Raw genomic sequence first — 8,212 nt, 5'->3', positions numbered from 1 at the left:
GCGGCTGGGCCCGTGAGCCATGGCCGCTGAGCCTGTGTGTCTGGAGCCTGTGCCCCGCAACGGGAGAGGCCACAACGGTGAGAGGCCCGCGTACAGAAAAAAAAAACAAAAACAAACAAGCAATGAGCAACAGAATCAAGATTCATAATCACCTTAATAGAATGAAGCCAACAAAATTGTTTTAACAGAGTTTAAAAAATATATTCTGACTTCCATTTTTAAAAAATCTATTGCACTTGCACAGTGGGAGAGAACCTGGATTAACAGAAATTCCTGTGAAGATGACATTGGTGTTTAGTTGATTGCGCATTCTCTATGTAGAAGTATCAAGGACTCTGTGTGTAGGAGATGTCATTTGTAAGACAGGGATGTGTATATAATCTGTGGAGCATCCAGAAAAGGGCAATGGTAGGTAACCTCATTATGGTCTTCAGAGTTGTCATGTGGAAAGTGTTCTTTCTGGCACCAGAAAGCAAGCATTTCCAATAGGTGGAGGTTGCAGAGAGGCATATCCTGACTCAGTTGGAGGGAAGCATCTACTTTAACCTAGGGACTATACTAATTTATACAAAGAAGGTAGTAGTGTTCACAATTTTGCAGAAGGAAAAGCTAAGGCTCAGAGTAGTATCAAGACACAGTTGCTTAGCACAATTAAATGGACTGTCTCTAAATTCTCTTTCACTGGGAGTGAAAGGTGGGATGATCATTTCCTAGCAATATTGGAGAGAGATTTCTGCATTGGGTGGAAGGTTAGATAAGGAGACTTCCAAAGTCATTTCTAATGCCAAAATTCTTTGATTCTAGGACATATTTATTAAATGGGATTGTGAATCAAATGTAGTTTATTTTTGACTCATTGCCATCACTACAAACATAGACTCATTAATTTGGACTGAAATTATGAGCTTTTTATGCAGCTTTGAAGAGTTGCAGGCTACTGCTCTCAAGAAATCAGAAAGCAGAGACGTACTAGTCTGTGTGTTATAGCTTGGACTCCTCTGTTAGCCGCTACTTCTTCCTTCCATTATCAGTGCATCCTAAGCTATGCTACTATCTTATTTTATGCTTGCTTGTCTGGTCAGTGACCTACTGGCAGCTGTTTCTCACATGGTGTCAAGCATGTGGGCATTGTGACATCTATTTTCTCAGAGACCTTTTTATTCAAGGGTTGTGGTATGTTTCAGAAGACTGGGGCTGCCAGATGCCTGACCAGAATGGAGAAAAAGCTGGGTCTTTACCTGCTTTTAGGTAGTGACTTGTCCCAAGGTTCTAGCAGCCTGATGACTACAAGCCCTGTTCTTTCTTTTCAGCACCTTTATCACACTCTTTCCTGGACCTATGCCCCTAACCAGCAAAGCCCAGCCACCAAAATCAGAGAGGGGAATTCAATCCTGGCATTGTTTTTACTGGAGGCAGAGTAGCCTTCCAGTGTGTAACTAATACAGAAAACCTAACTCTTGAGGGGACCCACATACTCCAATGTTGACGTACTCAAACCCTTGAACAGGAGAAATAAGCTGGGGAGATGGGGTGTGGCTGATCTAGTAGAGATACTTGTGTTTGCCAGAGGAGAGACTTCGAGGACAAAGGGAGTGGAGACATATTAATCTCCTGTGCTGCGAGCCTGGATAATGGGAATTTAACTTTGCTTTCATCATTTGGCAAACTAATATGGGATATCTTGGGATTCTGTTGTGAAATTCTGAACTCCTTGGATATACTGGATGCCCTTGTACTTGGGGGGCTGCTATAGTGGTTCTCATCTTACTTATTTTGAAAATGGGTAAGGACATGAGAATTTCATTGTTTCTGGGCTGCCCATATGAAGAGTCAACTACTCTGTTTTGAAGGTTCTACAGAAACTATCCCCCACGTGTCTGAGTTCATAACAGTTTCTCTGTGGTAGATAAGAACCGGTTGGAGAATAGAAAGTACATTAAAGTGAATAGATTTCATAAAGATCAGTTCAGTCACAGGGCTGTATGAAGGGGGTCTGTCCTAAGGTCTGAGGAAGGGTAGCCAGAGAGGAGAATCCAACTGGTATGCCCCATGGAGAGTAGAATTTCAGATATAAAGGCTCAGTATCAGCAGGTAAGGGCTAGGAGGAAGGCCAGGACTTGAAAAGAGTGACAATTAAAGGGAAGGGAAAACGGGTGGGAAGCTCAGCATCAGCCTACATTGATAATCAGATAAGGGGCACCAATACTGAAGTAGACCTAAATTAACAAACCATACTGTATAACTCATATTTGACTTATACATCTCATAATAATTTTAATTTGCTCTGTTTCATGGTGGTAAAATACACATCACCAAAGACTCCATTAGCCACTAAAAACAAGATGATTACTCGAAAGACTATAAAGTAAATTAGACCTGAGATCCTCACCCCTTAGTCATTCATTTGTTAATTTGTTTATCCCCTGGAGAAACTGAACTAGTTGGAGCCACCAGGAACAACTGGCAGCTGAGAGGAGGCATCCTACTGAAAATGGGGACTTAAGGTTCAGCATTCTGAAGCATCAGATACCTCTTAAGCTGACTTGGATCCCAGAACCCTGAAATGTGGCTGTTCTCTTAGGACAGTGCTTTCACTGCAGCTCTCTCAAGGTGGTTTTTTCTCCCACAGTTCTATTACTGGTCCTAGAGATGGGGTAGATGGTCTCCTTGCTTCTTATTACTTCTTGCAGACATTTCTCCCTCTGCTTTCCCTTAAAACCCCCCAGCTTTGAGCCTCATGCCATCAAATTATATCAATTCTGTCCCTTCATTGTTGCTATCATCTACAAAATGTACAAGCCCCTGGGTCATTCCGCCTCAGTTTTCAATAAGTTTAGCTCTTGGCTCATTTCACTCCCCACAACACTACTCCAGATTTAATTCTTCGTAATTTAATTACATAAATGGATGATCCTTTCAACTCCCTGACATATTGGTTCCTTGAATAAACAGTCTAACACTGATTTTATCCTTTACCTTTCCCTGCCATTTACTCCAATGGTCATACCTTAGATCTTGTTATTACCAAAACCTATAACCGTTTCATGATCTCAGGCTCATGTATCTGACTGTCTGACCACCAGCTCTGTCTTCCAGATATCTCCTAGCAACTTGATTGCAACACTCCCTTGATTATCACCTTTCATTGTCCCTAACCTGAGTTTCTCTCCTCTCTTCATAAGCAACTTAAATCCCTGGGTCAATGGATATAATGATTCACTTGCATATACTTTTAACTCAGTTTACCTTCTCTTTTTGTCACACTCACTTTGCAAAACCACAATTCCAGTCAGAGCCAGCTCTTTGCCTAACCCTATGCAGCAACCATGCTGACTGGTCTCATTTTAAACTCATGTCCATAACTCCCAGGCCCTTAACACTGCCCAACAATCATATTTCCCTAGTCATTCACCTTTTTATTCTAGATCAGGGGTCTGCAACCTTTTTCTGCAAAGGGCCGGATAGTAAGTATTTTAGGCTTTTCAGGTCATACAGTCTCTTTCACGACTACTATACTCTGCCATTGTAACAAGAAAGTAGCCAAAGGCAATATATAAGCATTGCCTTACATATTGCCATACAACTCATAAAATTTGAATTTTATGTAATTTTTATGTGTCGCAATTTAGTATTCATCTTTAGGTTTTTTTCCCCCAACCATTTAAAAGTATAAAAATTATCGTTACCTAGCAGACTGTACAAAAACAGGATTTGGCCACGGGCTCTAGTTTGCTGGGCTGTGTTCCTAAGTTATTTCACACCTTCTCTTTTCTTCTCAAGTCTCTAATACTGCCTTCTAATACTGCCAGATGATGGCCTTGCTTTCTACTTCATTCATGAAATAATCAGAACATTCACCACTCCTACCACATCTAACCTCTTACCAGCATCTCTATACATGAATTCAGCTTTCCCTTCTGTTACTGTGTTACCATAGCACAAAACCAAAATATTGTGTAACTTACTGTGTTTATTGTCTCCCCGACTAGAATGTTAGTTTCAGGAGGGCAGAAAGTTTTATCTATTTTACACCCTGCTGTATACCAAGTACCTAGAAGAGTGTTTAGCATGTAGTAAGTGCTCAACAAATGCTTGATTGAACATTGGCTACCAGACCAGCAGGTAGAAGTTTAGAGAATTTTTCTCTAGAGAAACTTACCTCTCCTTCCAAGAGAAAGAAACTGTGCATCTTGGCAGTTGATCTTGAGTGCCCTAAGTGGTATTTTTTTCAAACTTCTTCGAGAAAACACCCACAATAAGAAATCCCCATTTTATGGACTTGACCCAGTACATAATATGTACATATGATGTATATGTGTGTATGTGAAACCAAAGTTTCACAAAACAATTTCCTTTTTATGTGTGATATATTCTGACATAGTATTTTCTATTCTGTCTTTTGGGGAAAAAAGTTTGTAGCAAGTGATTAAATTGATTTCACAAACCACTAATGGGTTTGCAACCAGAAGTTTGAAAAATACCGCAGTGTGTTCTACTAATCACAAGCCCTGTCTATGTACACAGAGCTTCCAGTCAGTTTTCTAATGCCTAACTCTTACATGCGAATAGATAGCCAAGGATCTCCAGACATTTAAGGAAAGCTTCTGAGAATGCCCTGGCTGTCCAGTGGTTAGGACTCTGTGTTTTCACTGCCGTGGCCTGGGTTCAATCCCTGGTCGGGGAACTAAGATCCTGCAAGCTGCATGGTGTGGCCATAAAAAAAGCTTCTAACAGGAAAAAAAAAACCAAAACACAGCCACGAAACAAAGACTGAAAAACTCATAACATTAGCAATATCGTCAGAGAAATAAGATGCTGTATTCCCAAATGGAACAGATTGCTGTTTAAAAGGGGGCAGGGCAGTCAAGAAAGTAGTAAATTTAAAACAGGATAACAGAAACGTGAAAATTCAGAAGAAGAGTTGGAAGATAGAAGCCTTTCAGAAAAACAAAAAGAGGTAGAAATGGGGAAGAAATGATAAAATTATTCTAGGGCAAAACCTGTGTAGTGTGCTTAAAGAATAACTAGTCCAGAATGAAGGAGGATGATGAAGCCCTGGAGGGTTGTCTTCAATTTAAAAAAAAAATAACTAAACTGATAGGCTACCTGATGTGTTTGAAAGTATTGAGAGTTTGGGATAAATTAATTATAGATACTTGAATGCTAAGAAACATGGAAAAAGAGGCAATGGCTAACTTCGGTCAAAAAGAAATGAAATCATATTATGCTAATTTATTCAACTGTGAATAAATACGTACACAGCTATAATAATGTAAGGAATAGTGATTTACCTAAGTAAGATGATATAGATATATTGAGGGATGGAGGATGGAGAAATAATACATGTGTTTATGAGAGGACATTGGAGTGTAAGTACATAGCTTATTTCCTATAGCAAGAAGTAAGATAATAGCCCAGACTGAAAAATCAAGAACTAGAGTATAAGCATGCTATTAAGAAATAGGGAGAAAATCCCAGAAGAGATTTATCTTAAAAGATAAGAAAGAAGTTGTCTCTGGGGAGCAGAAATTCAGAATGTAGAGTGCTGGGGTAGGGTCAACTGTGAAGTACCATTTGATATCTTTAAATGTACTATACTGGGGACTTCCCTGGTGGTTCAGTGGTTAAGACTCCGTGCTTCCACTGCAGGGCACACAAGGTCTGATCCCTGGTCGGGGAAGTTCCGTGTGATGCGGCCAAAAAAAAAAAAAAAAAAATACTATATTGGTAAAAATAAAGATGAATACAAGTAGTATAGTTTTTCATTTATTTGAAAATCTTAGCAGTCAGAATGGAGGAACTGTTTCCCTTAGGTATTGTAAGATATAAGACACTGGGAAACCAAGAATACTGATTTAGCACCCTTCTGAAAGAAACTTTTAAAATTCTCCCTGCTTTGGTACTAAACCTTGTGTTGCTTTGTTATTTTACAGTCTCCAGTAACTTGTCAGCTATTGCTGATACCAGCATCTCTAGGAACAGAAAGATGTAATTCTGGCCTCATACATTGTTGTTACCATGGTGGGAGCCAGCAAGTATACTTATGTGGCTTTACAAGTAGCAGGGGGCAGAAAATCTTACTAAAGGGGGCTTAAGTAGGAGGGAGCACCCTGGCAATGCACATGGTAAAGGAGAGGGCTCACGTGAGACATTCCCAGGGTATGCTCAGAAGAACTTCTGTGTGTCCTGCTGTAACCACTGGAGACATGATCCAAGGAAACCATCATATTGATGCTGTGCGTGACTCCATTTGTTCTCCTGGACTGCTGTGGCCTGGGAAAGTGCTGAGTAGATCAGAAAGGATGAGGTGGAGAAAGAAGACTGGGGCATCCAGAGAACTATTTGAGCTCTGGAGGGAAAAGGGGTGAGGGGACTGCAGACAGAGCTAGCAAAACCTCGGTCCCAGATACATAAATTGTCACTTCTGCTTCCTAACCTTCTGACTTCCACACTTAAATTTAGAGAAGAGTCTTCTTACTCTTCTGACCATCCCCCACCAGGGAATTTTTTAGGCCTTACAAAGAAGTGAGAGGGCGCATACCTGGTAGGAAGGTGCACCTGGACTTATCACTCCTTAAGTGGAATAGAGTAAGGAAACGTAGTCACAGGGAAGCAGGGAAAAGAGTGGATACTCACTAAGGCGAGTCTTGTCTGTAAACAGAACAACTCTGATGTGACCTGAAGGTCTAGGAAGACCCTAGGACAGAAAATCTCCCCTCTCCTGCCTACTGTGGTGCCCAGATCCCATCTGCACTTCTTTGGGCATCTCAGCATTGCCCTCTCATGATAATAAAGGAATAAAGTAGGGATTCAAGTAGGTACCTGATTCTTGGAGACTGACCAGAGGAGCCTCTCCCATTCCTTTTCCCTTTTCCAGGTCCCCATAAACATTTATTGGTTTTTACTCTGTCCCAGTCTCCAGGTACAAAGATAATGAACAAGGCCACTGCCCTCAAAGAGTTTGCAAAATTTTGATGGAGGTTGAGAGTATAGAGGCAGATATGAAAACATAATTTTATCCTAATGGGTTAAGTTAGGAAACAGATCTGCACAAATACAGATGGAAGTGCACCTAAGTCAGGGAAGGCTTTCTAGTTGAAGAGACTCCTGACCTAAGGGGAAAGTAAGAGTTATCTAGGCATGAGCAGGGCAGAACAAGAACTGACTCCTCCACTTCCACTGTGTCACCTGGAATTACATTCCTTGTTTAGTCACATATACCCCCCCAACCTCAAACCTTTGGCTCTAGCTGTGCCAGTTCAACTCTGTCACCCCTCTCCTTACCCAGGCCTGAGTCTTCATTCAGACTCTAGCCAGGCAACTAACCATCTTATTACAGTCACTCTACTCAAGGCAGCCACATCCTATATTCTAGAACAGCTATATCTAATATAAATATTAAATTTCCTAGTAGCTACATTTAAGAAGTAAAAAGAAACAAGTGAAATTATTTTAATAACATTTTATTTAACCTAATGCATCCAAAATATTTCAACCTTAATATAAAAACATTATTGAGATATTTTGGTTTTCATATTGTCTTTGAAATTCAGTATATATATATATCTATATATATATAATTTTTATTTTTGGCTGCACTGGGTCTTCGTTGCTGTGCGCAGGCTTTTCTCTAGCTGCAGCGGGCTACTCTTCGGTGCGCGGGCTTCTCATCACGGTAGCTTCTCTTGTTGCAGAGCATGGGCTCTAGGCGCGTGGGCTTCAGTAGTTATAGCACACGGGCTCAGTAGTTGTGGCTCGCGGGCTCTAGAGCGCAGGCTCAGTAGTTGTGGCACACGGGCTTAGTTGCTCCGTGCATGTGGGATCCTCCCGGACCAGGGCTCGAACCCGAGTCCCCTAGCATTGGCAGGCAGATTCTTAACCACTGTGCCACCAGGGAAGCCCAAGGTTCAGTATATTTTACACTTACAGCATATCTCAATTCAGTCACACTTCAAGTTCTCAATTGCCACATGTGGTTAGTGACTACAATATCTGACAGTGTAACTCTAAAATTCTGCCCAGACTGAGTGTACTTGGTGAGGCACTATTATATATTTCCTCTAGGTCTCTGTACCCCGAGTCAAGGCCCTGAGAACAATTTTGAAGAACGGGAAAGCCTGTGAGGTTTCAGCCAGAGTAATCACTCCCTTCAGATGCTAGACCTAGACAACTAACCCAAAACTGATCTCAAACTTGCTGATAAGACAGCTTT

This window comes from Phocoena sinus, chromosome 8, assembly GCF_008692025.1.
Source record: "Phocoena sinus isolate mPhoSin1 chromosome 8, mPhoSin1.pri, whole genome shotgun sequence".
Taxonomy (NCBI): domain Eukaryota; kingdom Metazoa; phylum Chordata; class Mammalia; order Artiodactyla; family Phocoenidae; genus Phocoena; species Phocoena sinus.
This window is presented reverse-complemented; position numbering follows the sequence as displayed.